Source organism: Sminthopsis crassicaudata, chromosome 1 (assembly GCF_048593235.1).
Source record: "Sminthopsis crassicaudata isolate SCR6 chromosome 1, ASM4859323v1, whole genome shotgun sequence".
NCBI lineage: Eukaryota > Metazoa > Chordata > Mammalia > Dasyuromorphia > Dasyuridae > Sminthopsis > Sminthopsis crassicaudata.
The window spans coordinates 281,552,726-281,570,485 of NC_133617.1; the positions used below are offsets into that span (position 1 = coordinate 281,552,726).

Below are 17,760 nucleotides of genomic sequence, written 5' to 3' on the forward strand. Positions count from 1 at the left end.
TACAGATCAAATAGGAGTTGCAAAACACTTTGCAAAGCAAAACAAAATTTTATAAATATTATTGTCACTTGTTATTCTCACGTAAAATTTCAAAATGCATTGTTTCCTAGTTAATACAACTTATTGCGATTGGGAAATACATAATTAATAATTGTAACTGTGAACACAAACAGAAAGAACATAAAACAAAAGAGGATACCAAAATAGATTAGAAATCAGAATTGAACAATATGTTGCTTATTTATAAGAAACACCTGAAACAGAAAAATACATATATAACTAAAAATAAGGTGCTAGAGCAATATCTGTATGCTTCAATTGAAGTTTAAAAAAAAAAAAAAAAGGTAAACATAGTATATTTATCTCAAAGTGATAAAGAAAACTACATTTTGCTGAAATATAGCACAGTCAATGAATTAATTTCAACATTAAAAATATCAATTCTATCAACATATATGTACCAAATAGCCAGCATTTAAATACTTAAAGAAAAAGTTAAATGAGGTTAAAAAAAAAATAATAACAGTAGGAGGCCCAATTTACCATTTCCAGGCCTAGAAAGAAATTTAATCAAAAAACAAAAACAAAACCCAAGAAAGAAGTTAAGGACTTGAAAAGTATTTTAGAAAAATTAAATATGATAGGCTTCTGGAGACTGCTGAATGGGAAAAAAAAAAAAAAGTGTGTATATTTTCAGCTCTATACTGTACCTTCACAAAATATGATCACATATTAAGAATATGAAAATTTCACAAATAAATACAGAAAAAGAAATACTAAATTCATCTTTTATGGAGTATAATACATAAAAATTATATTCAAAAAATTTGCTGCTAATGAAACAATTAATAGGAGACTAAACATCTTATATCTAAAGAAAGGGTGAGTCAGGGGTAGTGACATGATGCAATGGATAGTGAATCAGCCTTAATACTTACTAGCTATGTAAGCCTGGGCAAGTCAAACAAGCAAATCATAACTGCTTTGGCCCCCCAAAAAAAAATTAAAAAAAAAATAAATAAATAATAAACCCGATGAGTGGATCAAAAGAATAAATCACCCTCCCCAAAAAATCAATTTCATTGCAGATAATGACAACAATGCAAAAACATAACAAAATTTTGGGAATGGGGAAAATGTTTCTCTCTAAATACTTCCACCAATAAAAGAAAGAGCAAATCAATAAAATGAGCAAGTAACTTGAAAATCTAGGAAATCAATAAATTAAAGCCCAATTAGGCAACAGACTAGAAATCCAGAATATCAAAGAGGAGATTAATATTGAAAGCAAAACCAAAACACCACCATATTGAATAAATAAAACTAAGAGTGTTTTTAAAGAGAAAAAAATAGATAAATAATTATCAAACTTGATTAATAAAAGATAATAAATTTATCACTATAAAAAAGTAAATTCACAACAAATGAAGCAGTTAAAGAAATTAAGATTTATTTTATCCAATTACATGTCCCCCAAATCTAACACTAAATTAAAGATGCATGAAAAAATGTGTAATGCCCAATTTAATAGAAAAAGAAATAGAAGATTTAAATAACTCAATGTTAGAAAAAATTGAAAAAGCCATAAACTTCGAAAGAAAATAATACCAGGAACAGACAAAATGACAAGCAAATTCTACAAAATCTTTAAAGAAAAATTAATTTAAAATTATATTAACTATGCAAGCTGCATGAAAAAAAATTATGGAAAGGTCCTATGAAATTCCTTGTATAATACAAATATAGTCTTAGTATAAATCAGGGAAAATCAAAACAGATAATTCAATATTAGGAAAACAATAAATATAATTGATCATATTAACAGGGAGCCAAAAAAAGTCATGATGAAAAAAAAGTTATTGCAAAGATACAAAAATTATCCCTTTTAAAATCACTAGAAAACATAGACATATAGAGCTTTTCCTTAATATGATAAATGGTATCGCTCTAAAACCAAGTACCATTATTATAGATAATGGGAATAAATCAGGGGCCTTTTTCAATAAAGAGAGACAAAGCAAGAATGTCATAATAATGACTATTCAATATAGAATTGAAAATGGCACCTGTAACAATAAGATGAAGAACTGAAGGAATGAGCATAGGCAAAGAAAAAGCAAAATTATCACTTTTTACAAGTGAATATTTCCTTAGAGAATATTAGAGGCCACTAAAAAAATTAACTGAAACAATTAACCACTAGGTACACACCAATACCAAATATACCAAGATAAACTCCAAACAAGTATATGACTTAAACAAAGGGTGACATTTTAAAAAAAATAGAGGAAAAAGGAATAAATTAGCTGTAAGATCTATGAAGAGGGATAAATTAATGACCAAATACAAAATAACTAAAGATAAAATGAACAATTTTGATCACATAAAATATAAAAGGTTTTGCACAAGAAAAATGAATGCAGATTAAAAATAAGAAAAGTAAACAAATAGAAAGTCTTTCCAGTAAGTTTTTCTGATAAAGGTCTCATTTCCAAGATATATAGGAAAATCATTCAAATTTATAGGAAGAGAAGCCATTAGCAAATTAATAAATAGTGTATATGAGTACGTAGTTTTCAGAAGGAAACCATTTAGGCTATAAATAACTATGTGGGGAAAAATGCTTTAAGGGACTTTCTATATTGTACTTATGTGATTGATAATTGTGCTGTTAAAATGGTAGGTAAAATGTACCATTATTTTCAACTGGTTTTAATTTATTTTCCCTTTTTTAAACAAAATTTCTGTGTGATTCTCTACCAAGAAAATATAAAAACACAAGGCTATAAGCAAATGATAATTGCATTTAGGGAAACTATTATATAATAAGGCAATCTTCAAGGTCACACAACACACTGCTTCACTGCTGTTTGCATTCTGCTGAGTTTTGATCTTTATTTTGTATCTTGAAATTTCGCTAAAATTATTTCAATTAGCTTTTTTATAGTTCATTCTCTAGAATTCTCTAAGTATACCATTATATCATCTCCAAAGAGTGATAGTTCTGTTTCCTCATTCACCTAGTGAAATTCCTTCAATTTCTTTTTCTTCTCTTACTGTTATAACTTACAATATTGAATAATAGTGAAAATAAACATCCTCACTTTACCCAAATTGTGTTGGGAAAGCTTCTAGTTTATCCATATTATAGATAATGCTTGCTACTAGTTTTAGATAAATAGTACTTATTTTAAAGTAAGCTCCGTTTATTCCTATGCTCTGTAGTGTTATTTTTTAAAAGTAGGAATGGGTATTAAATTTTGTCAAAAACTTTTTCTGCATATATTAAGATGATATGATTAGTGGATTTTGTTACAGTCAATTATGCTGACTGTTTTCCTATCATTGAGCCAGCCCTGCATTCCCTGATCATACTGCATAACTCTTATGATATATTGCTTTAATCTCCGTGTTATTTTATTTAAAATTTTGGCATCAATATTCATTAGGGAAATTGGTCTATAGTTTTCTCTATTTGTGCTCTTCTTGGTTTAGGTATCAGAACCATATTGTAAAAAGAATATGGTAGGACTCCTCCTTTGCCTATTTTTTCAAATAGTTTATCTAGCATTGGGATAACTTTTTTTATTTAAATGTTTATTGGAATTCTCTTTAACTCCATCTATCCCTGAAGAATTTTAAGTTCTAATAGCTTCTTCAATTTTTTTCTAAAATTAAGTTACATATTCTCTTTCCTTTTTTGTTAATCTGAATGATTTAATATATTAATCCATTTCATTTAGTTTATTATCATATAATTGAGCAAACTAGTTCCTAATAATTGTTTCCATTTCCTTTTCATTACTGGTGAATTACCCCTTTCATTTTGGGTACTGTTAACTTGATTTTCTTTTCTTTAGTTTATTTTCCAATTTAGTGGACATTTAAAAATTTGTTTTTCTATTTTTTTTTTTAGTTGAATGCTTAATTCATGTATCTCCTCTATCCCTGTTTTACTGATGTAAGCAATTAAGAGATAGAAAAATTCCCCTGCCATATAAAGGTGCTCTAAATCACTATTGATCAGAGAAATGCAAATTTAGACAACTCTGAGGTACCATTACATACCTCCAGATTGGCTAAGGTGACAGGAAAAAATGATGAATGTTGGAGAGGATGTGGAAAAGTTGGGACACTAATATACTGTTGGTGAAATTGAGAACTGATCCAACCATTCTGGAGAGCAGTTTGGAACTATATCCATATACTCTTTGTGCATTTATTCTTTGATCCAGCAGTGTTTCTACTGGGCTTATATCCCAAAAATGTTTTAAAGGAGGGAAAGGGACCCACATGTGCAAAAAATGTTTGAGACAGCCCTTTTGTTGGTGGCAAGAAACTGGAAACAGTGGATGTCCATCAGTTGGAGAATGTCTGAATAAGTTGTGATGTATGAATGTTATGGAATATTATTGTTCTATAAGAAATGGTTTCAGAGAGGCCTGAAGAGACCTACAAGAACTGATGTTGAGTGAAATAAGCAGAACCCGGAGATCACTGTACACAGCAACAAGATTACACGATGATCAACGCTGATAGATGATTCAGACCACTTCCAATGATCTTATGATGAAGAGAGCCATCTATACCCAGAAAGAGGACTGTAAGAACTAATTGTGAATCACAACATAGCATTTTTATTCTTTTTGTTGTTTGCTTACATTTGTTTTCTCTTATTTTTCCTTTTTGATCTAATTTTTCTTGTGCAGTATAATTGTATAAATATGTAGGCATATATTGGATTTAAAATATATTTTAACATGTTTTACATATATTGGATTACTTGCCATCTAGGGGAGGAGGTGGGAGGGAAGGGGTGGAAATTTGGTTTTGCAAGGGTCAGTGTTGAAAAACTATCCATGCTATGTTTTGAAAATAAAAAAAAAAGAAAATTTCCCCTAAGTACCACTTTGGCTGCATCTCACAATTTTTGGCATGTTGTCACAGTGTTGTTTTTATGGTTTTTTTTTACTCACTTCTTAAGGATTAGATTATTTAGTTTCCAATTAATTTTTGTCTTTACATTGTCCATTATTAAATATAATTTTATTGCATTATGATTTGAAAAGGATGCATTTAAAGTTCTGCTTTTCTGCATTTAAATTAACACAAAGTTAATTTCTTTCTAGGTGTTATGCGTTGCTGAGAAAAAGTATATTCCATTCTATTTCCATTCAATTTTAACCAGAGAGCTGTCGCATTTAACTTTTCCAGAATTTTATTTCCTCAACTTCTTTCTTGTTTTTTTTTTATATTTCATTTATTTTTATTCGATGAATCTAGTTTTCATAGGAGATAGTTGAAGTCTTTTACTAGTACATTTTTATGATCTATTTCCTCCTGTAGATGCAGATGTTACAGTATTTGATGCATGTTTAGTATTAATATTACTTCATTATCTATGGTACCATAGATATTATCATTATCTATGGTTCAGCAAGATATAATTTCCTTTCTTATCTTTTTAAATCAGATGTTTTTGCTTTTGCTTTGTCTGAGATTATGATTGCTATCCCTAATTTTTTTGCTTCAGCTAAAATATAATAGATTCTACTTCAGTCACTTACCTTTACTTTGTAAATGTTTCAGTACTTTGTGTTTCTCAACATATTGTAGGATTCTGGTTTTTAATCCATTATGCTACTTCCATTTTATGGATGAGTTCATTCATATTTATAGTTATGTTAATTGTGTATTCCCTCTATCCTATTTTTCATTTGTTATTCTTTCTCTCACCTTTATTCTATTCCTCCTCACAAGTGTTTTACTTCAGATTACCACCTTTCCCAACAGTGTCCCTTCTAGCAGTCCCTATACTTCCCTCTCCTTTTTTCCCTATACAATAAGATAATTTCTCTATCTATACATATGCTATTTCCTATTTGCCCCAATTGTGATTAAAGCTTTGTCCACCATCCCCTGCTTATCTTCCTCTACCTCTTTCATATCTCTTTTATATAAGATAATTTACTTGATTCTGTATCTCCCCCCTTCTCCCAGTGCAATCTTCTTTCTCACTTCTTCTGTTTTTGTTTTTTGGGTATCATCCCATCAAAGTCACCTAATATCTGTACCTTCTTACAATGTATATTTCTAATTGTCCTTATAGTAATAAAGTTAAAAAATACAATCTTAATACATTTATAAGTTTAACCATATTGAATCTCTTTTCTTTTGCCTTACCTTTCTATGTTTTTCAGTCTTATATTCAAAGATCAAATTTTTTTTTTTAATTCAGCAATGCTCCTTTAATCAAAAATGCGTGAAAGTCATCTCTTTCATTACATATCTATTTTTTCCTCTGAAAGATTATACTTAGTTTTGTTGGATGAGGGTTGAAATCCTAATTCCTTTGCTTTCAAAGAATCATATTCTGGTTCTTTACTATAGAAGCTGTTAAATCCTGTGTAATCCTCACTGTAGTTCCATGATATCTGATATTTTCTTTCTGCTGCTTGCAGTATTTTCTCTTTGATCTGGGGATTCTGCAATTTGGCGATAATGTTCCTGGGAGTTTTCAGTTAGGTATATCTTTCAAGTTGTGATTGGTAGATTCTTTCAATTTCTATTCTACCCTAATTCTAGGATATTACAGGGCACTTTTCCTTAATAATTTCTTGAAAGATACTATTTGTCAGTAGAGTGAGAAGACCTCTGGAGAAACCAGCATACCAAGAGTGGTTGTGAGCAGTAATGTGAGCAGTCTGGTTTTGGGGCCTTGGGGAGAAAGTTCAGGGGTTTGCTTTGTTTTGGGATTGTTAGGTTTTTTTGTTTGTTTTGTTTTTTAATAATGACTTTTAAGTAATCCAGTAATTTCTTAAATTCTCTCTCACATCTATTTTCCAGGTCAATTATTTTTTTCCAATGAGAAATTTCACATTTTCTTCTATATGTTTAGTCTTTTGATTTTATTTCATCATAACTTGATGTCTTATAAAATCATTAGCTTCCACTTGCTCAATTCCAACTTCTAAGGAATTATTTTCTTCATGGAATCTTGTATCTCCTTCTACATTTGGCTTTAAGGAATTATTTTCTTCAGTGAATTTCTCTCTATATGTATATATTTTTTTCCATTATTTATGTTTCTTTTACCAAGATATTGACTTTTTTCCATGATTCTCTTATATTTCCTTTCCCAATTTTTTCCTACTTCTATAATTTGCTTTTTTAAACTCTTTTAAAGCTCTTCCAGGAATCCTTTTGGGGCATGAGACCAAATGACAATTTTCTTTTGAGATTTCACACGTAGCTATCTCAACACACTTGTTCTCTTCTAGGTTTACACTTTGATCCTCCCTGTCACTATAGTAACTTTATTGTCAAGGGCTTTGTTAGGTTTTTTGCTCATCATGTATATATACACATGCCTATATGTATACACACACATACATACATGTATAAACACATACATCCCTTCTATCCTATTTTGTGACTTGGTATTCCTACATGAGAGTTGGGCTCTGCTCTTTCACTGTCCTAAGCTTCTTGTACCAGGGCCCAGAGGGCCTTGCCATTGGCTTTTCATTGCAGGCTTGTAAAAGGGAGTATCTCTTGTGGAGATAGGATTCCACTGCTATGCCAGGACAAGGCCTTGTTGGAGAATTGCTCTGTAGGCAGGAACTCGCTGCTGGCCAGCGCTGGGGATGGAATTGTGATGCTGACTGGTCCTGGGGACATGGTCTTGTTTTTGGCTGTCAATGAAAATGAGGCCTCCCTGGTGGCCTGTGCTGGGGACAGGACTGCTCATGTGGAGACTGGCTTGCTGCACAGACTTCTGGCTTGCCTCAGGAGCTGCCAGCTTGCACTGGGGCCTCACCAGAGAATTACCCAGGGCTTGGAACCTTGCTGCAGACTCCCTGCTCTATTGTCTGCAGCTGTTGGCCTTCTACTCAGTTCACTCTCATCTTAGCAGCGAGACAGACTTTTCTTGCTGCTTCCCCACTCCTAAATCATTTCTGAGGGGATTTTCAATGTTGTTTGATGGGGAATTTGTAAGAGCTTCAGGGAGTTCCTGCTATTGTCTGCCATCTTGGCATTAGAAGTCCATATTATTTCTTAATAGTTTTCAAAGTGACATTTTTTATTTCTCCCCCTCCCCCCCAATCTACTTGATTGTACTGTACCCTCATAATTTCTGGTCCACCAAAGAAGAGATCTGTATCAACTGACTCTGATTACATCCAATATATATTTGTCAACACCTCATTACTAAAATATTTATTGGATTCAAAGTGAAATTCCAACATGAAACTCATAAGTTGGCCAGCATCTGAGAACTTCACTTCATCTTCCAAATGTTTTAGAATAGATTCATTATGTTTCTGAGGAATTCACTTAGGGTCTTCTTTTTCCTTCATCTTTTTTTGTTCTCCTCTTCAAGCCTAGACTTCTTTTATCTCCTCTGAAATTTCTTCATTATTATCTGGTTTCTATTCATATTCTGCTTCTATAGACTCATAAACTGAATTAATTTCATCTCTTTTATCAAAAAGTGGCTGGTAAAGAAGAGCATATTTTGAAGGGCAAGGACTTCCCCATAGAATCTCTGCACATTTAACTTAAAAGGTTTACAAGGGCATTGAAACACTGCTTAATTAATTTTGTCAAGCTTTCAATGTAACCAATCCATGATTCCCCTAAGTATGTCAGCAAGCATTTATTGCATATTTACTATATGTCAAGCAGGCAGGTAGGTGGTGAAGTAGATAAAAGTGCCAGGCTTAGAGTCTGTAAGACTCATCTTCCTGAGATCAAAGCTGGCCTCAGACACTTACTAGCCTGTGTGACCCTGGACAAGTCACTTAACCTTGATTATCCCAGTTTTCTTATCTGCCAAAAAAAAAAAAGGTGGAGAAGGAAATGGCAAACAACTCTAGTATCCTGGAAAGAAAACCCCAAAGTCATGAAGAATTGGACACAACTGAAATAATTCAACACAATAAAGATATATTAAATGTTAACTATGATTAATAGTAAACCTATTGATAGGAAAAACTTACTAACAATATCAGTTTTCCAAAAGTGGATTAGCTGACTCAGGAAGTGATGTATTCTCATTCCTTGGAGATATTCAAGCAGAGACAGAGGGACCATATGTCAGGTATGTTTTAGAAGGAATTTCTTTTAGGTTATGGGTCAGACTAGATGGCTACCCTTAAAGTCCCTTTCAATTCTATGATTCTGTAATTTTAACCTTTTCTCTGACTGGGAGATTCCTTCTGCATAATGGTAGCTAGTTGAACTTGTATGTATGGACTTGGTATTGTCAAATCAAGTTTATAAAGTTTGAACTAAGTGATTAAATATTCTCAAGTTTGGGCAGCTAGGATTAGGTTAAAAAGTCCGTATTTCAGATTCTAGGATAAAGATAACTGTAGCTTTGTGGATTATAAACAACTGTAAAATTAAAGCAACTAAAGGAATGGTTCACCATATTTGCTGCAGATTCACTTTTTAAGTAGAGTGAAATCATTGTGGTCAGCTAATCGATAATAAAACTATCCAGAGGTGCCACATCTTGAATGTTATTTTGATGGCAAGTCCTTCTTACAAATGGTATGATTCCATTCAGAAGCTGTAAGTCTATGGGAGAAATAGTCAGAAGGCTGAAGTACTTTAGAAGTCTCTGTATTTTAAGTTCATGACCTGTCAGAAGGCAGCATGTTTCATCTTCATTCTTTTGGGGTTTAATCTTATCATTGTCAGAATTCTAGTCTTTCAGAGTTGTTTTGAAAATAAAGTGAGGGAAGACAACCTGCAAACAAATTTGTACAAACAAGATATATACAAGATAAATTAGGGGGTAGTCTCGAGGAAAGGCAGTAAGATTAAGAGAGACTAGGAAAGCTATCTTTCAGAAGGTGGGACTTAGTTAAGATTTGAAAGAAGCCAGCAGAGTTAGGTGGTGAAAATGAGGAAAGAATTCATTCTGAGGGTGGGGAGCATCTGGATTGCTGTCTATTCTGAAGAACAGCAAGGAAGTTAGTATCACTGAATCACAATAATATATGGGAAGGAGAAAAATATAAAGAGATACAAACAAGTCATCCAATTCAAGATGTCCAATAGCTAGAGGTGTAAAATAGGAAACGAGGAGAAAGACTAAAGCTACAAAGTATATATGGAAGTTATCTGCAGGGAGGTGAAAATTAAAACCATGGAAGCTTGGGGAATCTCCAACAATTAATGGGCATGACATGAATGAAGATTCTGCAAAGGAGACAAAGAAGCAACTGGGCAAATAAAAGGAAAACCAAGAAGAGACTCCCAAAAAATGAGAAAGAATATCAACGTGTTATTGACAGGGGCAAAGGCTGCAAAGCTGACAGGAAGGATGAGAATTGAGAAAAAGCTATCTTTTGTTAGTTAAGAGATTAGGGGTAACTTTGGAGAAAGCGGCAGAGTAAATAATGAGGTCAAACATCAGAATGTAGAACATTAGAAAAAGAGTGAAAAGAACAGAAGTATTGCATATGGTCTTCTCAAGTAGGTTAGCTACAAAATATTTATGAAATGTTTTAAGCAATTTAGATGAAATAAAAATACTTCTGACTATATAGATTCTTTCATTGGGATACAGACCTAGTAAACAGTAGTACTGCTAGGTCAAAGGATAGGCATAATTTGATAACTTTGTAGTTATAGTTCCAAATTGTTTTCCAGAATAGCTGGGCCAATTTTGAGTTCTTTCAACAATATTATACTACTATAATTTTTTTTCTCATAGTCTCTCCAACATTTGTCATTTTCCACTTTTGTCATCTTTGCCAATCTTATAGATGAGATAGAAACTAAAAACTACTTTAATTTGAATTTTTATAATTATCAGTTACTTAATGCATTTCTTCATCACTGAAAACTTGGATTTCTCAGAAAATTCAGAAAACTGCATACTCCAAGCCTTTACTATGCATTGAAAAATGGCTCTTATAAATGGTCTCTTATCATATTATATATAATTATATATATTATAGGTCTTGGAAATGAGACCTTGATCAGAGAAACTTGTAAAAAATTTTCCCCACAATTACTTGTTTCCTTTCTGATTTTATTTTATTAGATTTGTTTAAAAACTTTTAATCTTATTTCATCAAAATTGTCCATTTTTATCTTGTGTGATTCTATCAGATTTAGTCATGAATACTTCCTTATCCATAAATCTGAAAAGTAATTTCTTCTTGCTCTCCTAATTTGTTTGTGATTATTTTTTTATATCCAACTCATATACATATTTGGATCTTATCTTGATTTTTGATAGTAAGTATGGTTCTAAACCTAATTTCTGCCAGACTATGGTGCAGTTTTCCCAGCAGATTTTGTCAAATAGCAAGTCCTATCACCAGGAACTAGAATATTTGGGTTAATCAAACAATATGTTGTTATTTACTTTTATATATATAACGTACTTAAGGTGCTCCACTGTCTTTTTTTTTTTTTTTTTTGGCTGAGGCAATTGGGGTTGACTTGCCCAAGATCACACAACTAGGAAATGTTAAGTGTCTGAGGCCACATTTGAACTCAGGTCCTCCTCACTTCAGGGATAGTGCTCCATTCACTGTGTCAAATAGCTGCCCCTCCACTGTCTTTTTTTTAACCATTTTAATAAAACTATTTTTAAACCATTTATATCATTTTAACTAGTGATTTGTTGTATAGTTTAAGATCTGATACTGATAGACCTATCTTCTCACTTTTTGTTCATGATTATCTTTGAAATTCTTAAGATTTTTTATGCCTTCATAAATAATTTTTTAAGGTCTATAAAATATTCTCTGGTACAGGATTGGATAATAAGTAAATATCAGTAATATTGTCAATTTCATTATGATGGCTTAACTTATTCATGAGTGGTTAATATTTCTCCAACTACTTAGACCTACCTTATTTTGTAAATGGTATTTTGTAGTTAAGATTCATACAGGCCTTAGATGATGCTTGGAAGTTACATTCTCAAGTATTTTATAGCTTCCATAATTATTATTAATGGAATTTCTCTTTTTTACTCATTTTGTTGAGTTTTGTTGGTGACGTACAGGAATGCTGATGATTTTATATGGATTTATCTTATATCCTTTAAATATACTGAAGTTATTAATTATTCCAATAAACATTAGTTGACTCTCTTTCAACGTATACTATATCATCTGCAAAGAGTCTTTTTTTCTTTGTCTATGTTTGTTTCCTTTTTTTTTCCCTTGCTATAGCTAGCATTTCTAGGACTATATTAAAATAATAGTGATGATAATGATGGTCATCTTTGCTTTACTTCTGATCTTACTGAAAAGACCTCTAATTTTTCTACATTACTGATGTTTGCTTTTGGGTTTATGTTAACACTATTTATTATATTAAGGAAAGAACTATTTATTCTTATTTATGGAATTTTTACTTGAGTTGGATTTTGTCAAAAGTTTTTTCAGAATTCATTATGTGGTTTTATTATTTATGTTATTAACATGGATTATTTTTTATAGCCTTTCTTATATTGAAACAATTCTACGTTTCTAGTATAAATCCAACTTGATCATAGTGCATAATATATTTCTAATATGTAATTGTAGCTTACTTAATAAAATTTTATTTAAAATATTTGCATAGGTGTTTTTTATGGACATTCTCTCTGTCTCTCCCTGGTTTAATATCAAGATCATATTTGTACCATAGGAAGAAAATGGAATGATATTTTATTATTATTATTATTACTGTGAACAGCTTATGTAACATTAGAATGAACTGTTCTTTGAAATCTTGATAGAATTCATTTGTGAATCCATTTGGTCTTGAGATTTTTTTCAAAGTTCATTTATGGCTTGTTCAATTTCTTTTTCTGATAACAGGGTATCTAAATATCTTATATTTTCTTTTGCAAGCATTTATGTATTTCTTTGTTATCAGTTTTATAAGCATATAAATGAGCAAAATTTATTCCTTATTTAAAACAAACTTATTGATATATATTTTTTACATTACCTTCACTTCCCAATATTACTCTGTTATCTATCCTGAGCCATATTTCATAAGCATTTTTTTAAAGGGAGGGAAGAGGAAAAGTTCTGTAAAACTACCTAACATCAACTGAGTCATAATATCTATATTATTTTACATCCATAGCTATCACTTTTTCAAAGACAAGAGGGTGGTATAGTCTCATTTCTGTTATTCTGAGTCAAGTCTAGTATAATAATTATATGCTGCTCATTGGGGGTAAGATGAAAGCTGGGAAGAAAGCCTTTCACTTATATTTTGGTAGTTTTGTAGTTATTTCATTTTGCATTAGTTTTTATAATATAATATAAAGTTCTTATCATCAGTTCTTATGCTTCTCTATGTTCAATACTTTATAATTTCTTCAAGAATGAGTATCTACTACATTCATTTACTATAATTTGCTTAGCTATTATTTCCCTAGCAATGAGAATATACTTTGTTTCCGAACTCATACAAATTCTTATGGAATTTGCTATAAAAGCAATAGCAGAAAAGTAGTATAAAATAAATAATTTATACCTTCCCTCTATTAGTGGAAGCTGCAAAATACACCTCAAAAGGTAATGCTGCTCCTCCTAAATTCACCTTTTGCCACCTTTAACTGAAAACAATTAACTGCTGGGAACAACATTCATACTTGGGTAACCTAAACTACTTTAACTCATTTTTAACCAATGAGCAGTTCCATTTATTGTGAAAGTTCAAATTACAGGTTTAGGATGATATGATCATACCTAGTCTCCTCAGAAGGGATAAAACAGGCAAAAATGCCACAGAAACCAAAAGCTAAAGTTAATATACTAGTGAGTCTTATATAAAGATATATAGGTCAGGAATGCTAATAAACTAACTCCTACAAAAGCAAGTGATTTAATAGTGATCTGAACAAGCCTGCTAATTCTGCTTGAGAAAGAATTTTTATTGAAAGAAACATAATCTCAATAAATTGTTAAAGCCTTTAATTGATTCATAAAGCTAATAGAGTTAATCTAAATATAAATTTCTGATCGTACTAAAAAGATTAAAAGGCTATCAATTCATGTTCAGAGATTGAACACTCTAAAGTAACATTGATATATTAATGGAGTAATTGCTAAGGTTAATGTAAGAATTAATATTTTTTTAAAAACAGGGTCAAGAAAGTCTTTAAGATCTTACTGAGTAATAAAAGAATCACTAAATGGAATGCACAAAAAATAAAATTCAAACACCTTTGTTTCTAAAAGTATCTCTATCAAATCATTGTGAAATCTCTTATGAAAAGTATTTGAATCAAAAGACTCTTTATCTCAATTCCCAAATTTAAAGGGAGGGAAAGACCAAAGTTGAAAGTCAACAAAATTTAAAAGAGAGGTGAATCTTTCTTTCAAAACCAGGACAAAATATAGCCTACCTTTTTATTTCTCCCTAAATTTTAGAGGAAAAAATATTTAATGCTGCTGTCTGCTCTGTAGTTCTTGCCTGCAATCTTGAATGAAGACCAGAAAATCGAAGAACTTTCAAGCTGGAAGGGATCTTTTAAAAACATCTCCTTCCAACTCTCAATTCTGCAGATTAGAAAAGTGAAGTATCCAGAAATTAAGTGACTTAATTTAGTTACTTAATCTAGATCACAAACAAAAGCTAAACAGGTTAATAGGAAGGTCAAAGGAGTCATCAAGGAGCAGGTAAAATCTGAGTTAGGTCTTGAAGAATGGAGTTTCAGCAGACATGGTGAAAGGGTGTATTAATTTTAGATATGGACAATGGCAATGGTATGAGCAAAAATGAAAGAGAGCAAAACAAGAACCCAAAATAATGCTATTTGGCTAGAAAGTAAGGAAGGCAATGTGGTATAATGAAAAAATCTGAAGCCAAAGGACAAAATTTATCCCAGTTTTGCCATTTACTACTTTTTTGAGACATTAAGCAACTTGGTTAAGCTCTCTAGGAATCAGTTTCAGACAAAGAGTTTAACTTATAATCCATTCTAGCTACAATGATTTTTAAAAATTATTATTATTATAGCTTTTTATTTACAATATATATGCATGTGTAATTTTTCAGTGTTGACAGTTGCAAAACTTTTTGTTCTAATTTTTCTCCTCCACCCCCCCACCCCCTCCTCCAGATGGCAAGTAGACCAATCCATGTTAAATATTAAAGTATGAGTTAAATACAATATATGTATACATGTCCATACAGTTATTTTGCTGCACAAGAAGAATCGGACTTTGAAATAGTGTACAATTAACCTGTGAAGGAAATCAAAAATGCAGGCGGGCAAAAATAAGAGGGATTGGGAATTCTATGTAGTGGTTCACACTCATTTCCCAGAGTTTTTTCGTTGGGTGTTAGCTACAATCATCTTAAGGGGGAAGAATATGAAATATGACTGGATGGGTAAGTTGAAACTAGATTGGGGAGGTTCTAGAACATTAGTGACACCTGATGCTTGGGGAATTAACTTGGCCTAAATTTAGCCTTTTACTTCCCTCCTGGAGGATTTTATAAATAATCAGTTTTCCTTTCTCTTGCAGTACTTACAACAAAATTAATTCAAACAAAACTAATCTTTTTCTCCACAGCACTTTGAAAACTCCCCTTCATTCTTTTTTTTTTTTTTTCTTGCCAGTTACCTCAAAGCCATCCCTCTCCCTCTAATTTCTTTCCAAAAGCAACCTTAAATGTGGCTCCCACTAAAGTCCTATTCTAATGCTTCTCTATGATCCAGACTTCTCAAAGAGTATCTCAAATAAGCCCTAACTCTGGAAGATCTTCCTGCCAGTTGGAAAAGCTGAATGAAAGTAGAGGCTAAGAAGAGCCTTCAGGTCTGTTGTAAGAAAAAATGGTCCTACCTAAGGTCAGAAAACTTCATTATTAGATTGGCCACACCATGATAGCTTTTTTGGCTATATTAACTCTCAAAGACTATATATATATAAGAGATCTGAGATTAATGGAAGAAATACTTACACAGCCAAAATCATGACTTTTAGGGCATTTAAGAAACCATGTAAAAAATGATAATGTTATTGCTTGTTGTTTTTAAAAAAAAAAAAAAAAGTACACATTTTTAAGTGAAATTAGATCTATTAAAAAGCAAATACCATAAATTTCTAGTCTTTGGAAGTACCCAAAAGTCCCTTGGAAATCTCCACAAAATCCCCATCTATCTTCTAACCTTCCCTTCTAATTTAACCTGCTTTTCCTCAAGTATCAGTAACCAAGATGAAGAAAATTAATTTTTTTAATTTGTTGTTTAATAATATTTAAACTACTGTTTTCTTTTTTTCATTTCAAACCATGCTCCAGTTTTTGCAGTCCTAGAAACCTACAAATGGGAATCTTTTCAATAGTTTCAAACATGTAATATGCAGATAATATATCTACCTGTTTACAAGAAGGAGACATTTATATAGGGATTTATCTTTGCTATAGTGTATGTAATAAATCTTTAGAAGAAGTATATATCTGAACAATTCTTATGTTAGTGCCTAATGTATATGTTAGTACTTGGTTTGACAAATTTTTGTCTGGTTTTGATTTACTATTAGTAGACATACGGTTTGGTCAAATTGGCTTAAATTAAAAGACTTTAAATTTATCTCCAAAATTCAAAGAATCAGTTATTAAGATCATTTGAGATAGATATGTATTTGGATTTATGTAGCAATATGTGTATATATAACTATATGTACATCCATCTATATAGACAGACAGGTATATATGCATATATATATTTTAATGAATCATGTCATTATTTGACTTATGTTATAAAATGTATTCTTAAAAATTTGGTCTGTTAAAAAATTCATTACCATTTCTTAACTCAAAAACATGGAAAATAAAGTTTTCTTTTCCTTCCTTATTAACAATAATAATATGCTGGAGTTCACAAGACTATACTTAAGGGTTAGGAAAATCTGAGTTCAAATTCCAATTCAGAAACAGATATATATAGATAGATATAAATGTTCATTGTTATTTCAATTGTATCTGATTCTTCATGATTCATTTGGGGTTTTCTTGGCAAATATGCTGGATTGGTTGGCCATTTTCTTCCTCAGTTCATTTTATAGATGACAAAGCTGAGGCAATGGGTAAGAGACTTGCCCAGGGTCACACAGCTAGAATGTCTAAGGCCAATTTTGAACTCAGGTCTTTCGGACTCCAGACTTGGCACTTCATCCACCTTACCACCTAGCTATAAATATATTCAAATTCCATTCTGGATACAGATAAAATACATACATATCTATAGATAAACTGTGAGCCCCCAGGCAAAGCACTTAACCTCACTTTCCTCTTCCACAAAATGTTGATGGATGAAAATAACACCTATCTCACAAGGTTGTTAGGAAGTTATGAAAGTTGTTTGCAAACCTTACAAGGTTCTAAAATCATCTGAGGGCAGTTAGGTAGGAGACTGCCCGCCAGGAGTCAGGAAGACATCTTCCTGAGTTCAAATTTGGCCTCACTTACTTTTTGTGTGTGATCCTGGGCAAGTCTGCAAGTAACCTTGTCTGCCTCAGTTCTTCATCTGCAAAATGAGGTGGAGAAGGAAATGGCAAAATGGTTTTCTTTGTGAAGAAAACCCCAAATGAGATCTAAGACATGACTGAAAACGACTAACCAACAATTATACTGTGAGCTCCTAGTAGATTGTGAGTTCCCCGAGGGCAGAAACTCTCCTCACTCTGTATGTCAATGTCCATCATATATAAGGCTTAATAAATGTTCACCAACTATAATGCTCCATTTTCAGTTGCACTTTTAAAAGTGAGTCAA

General features: G+C 31.7%; 1 protein-coding gene and 1 pseudogene across 2 annotated transcripts in view; both read right to left on the bottom strand.

Annotated features, from left to right (window-relative positions):
- C1H8orf89 (chromosome 1 C8orf89 homolog) overlaps positions 1-17,760 on the bottom strand; it is a 79,196-nt gene that overhangs the window by 43,330 nt on the left and 18,106 nt on the right. The gene's annotated exons all lie outside the window — the stretch shown is intronic.
- Positions 2,399-17,687, bottom strand: LOC141552212 (nucleosome assembly protein 1-like 1 pseudogene; annotated as a pseudogene).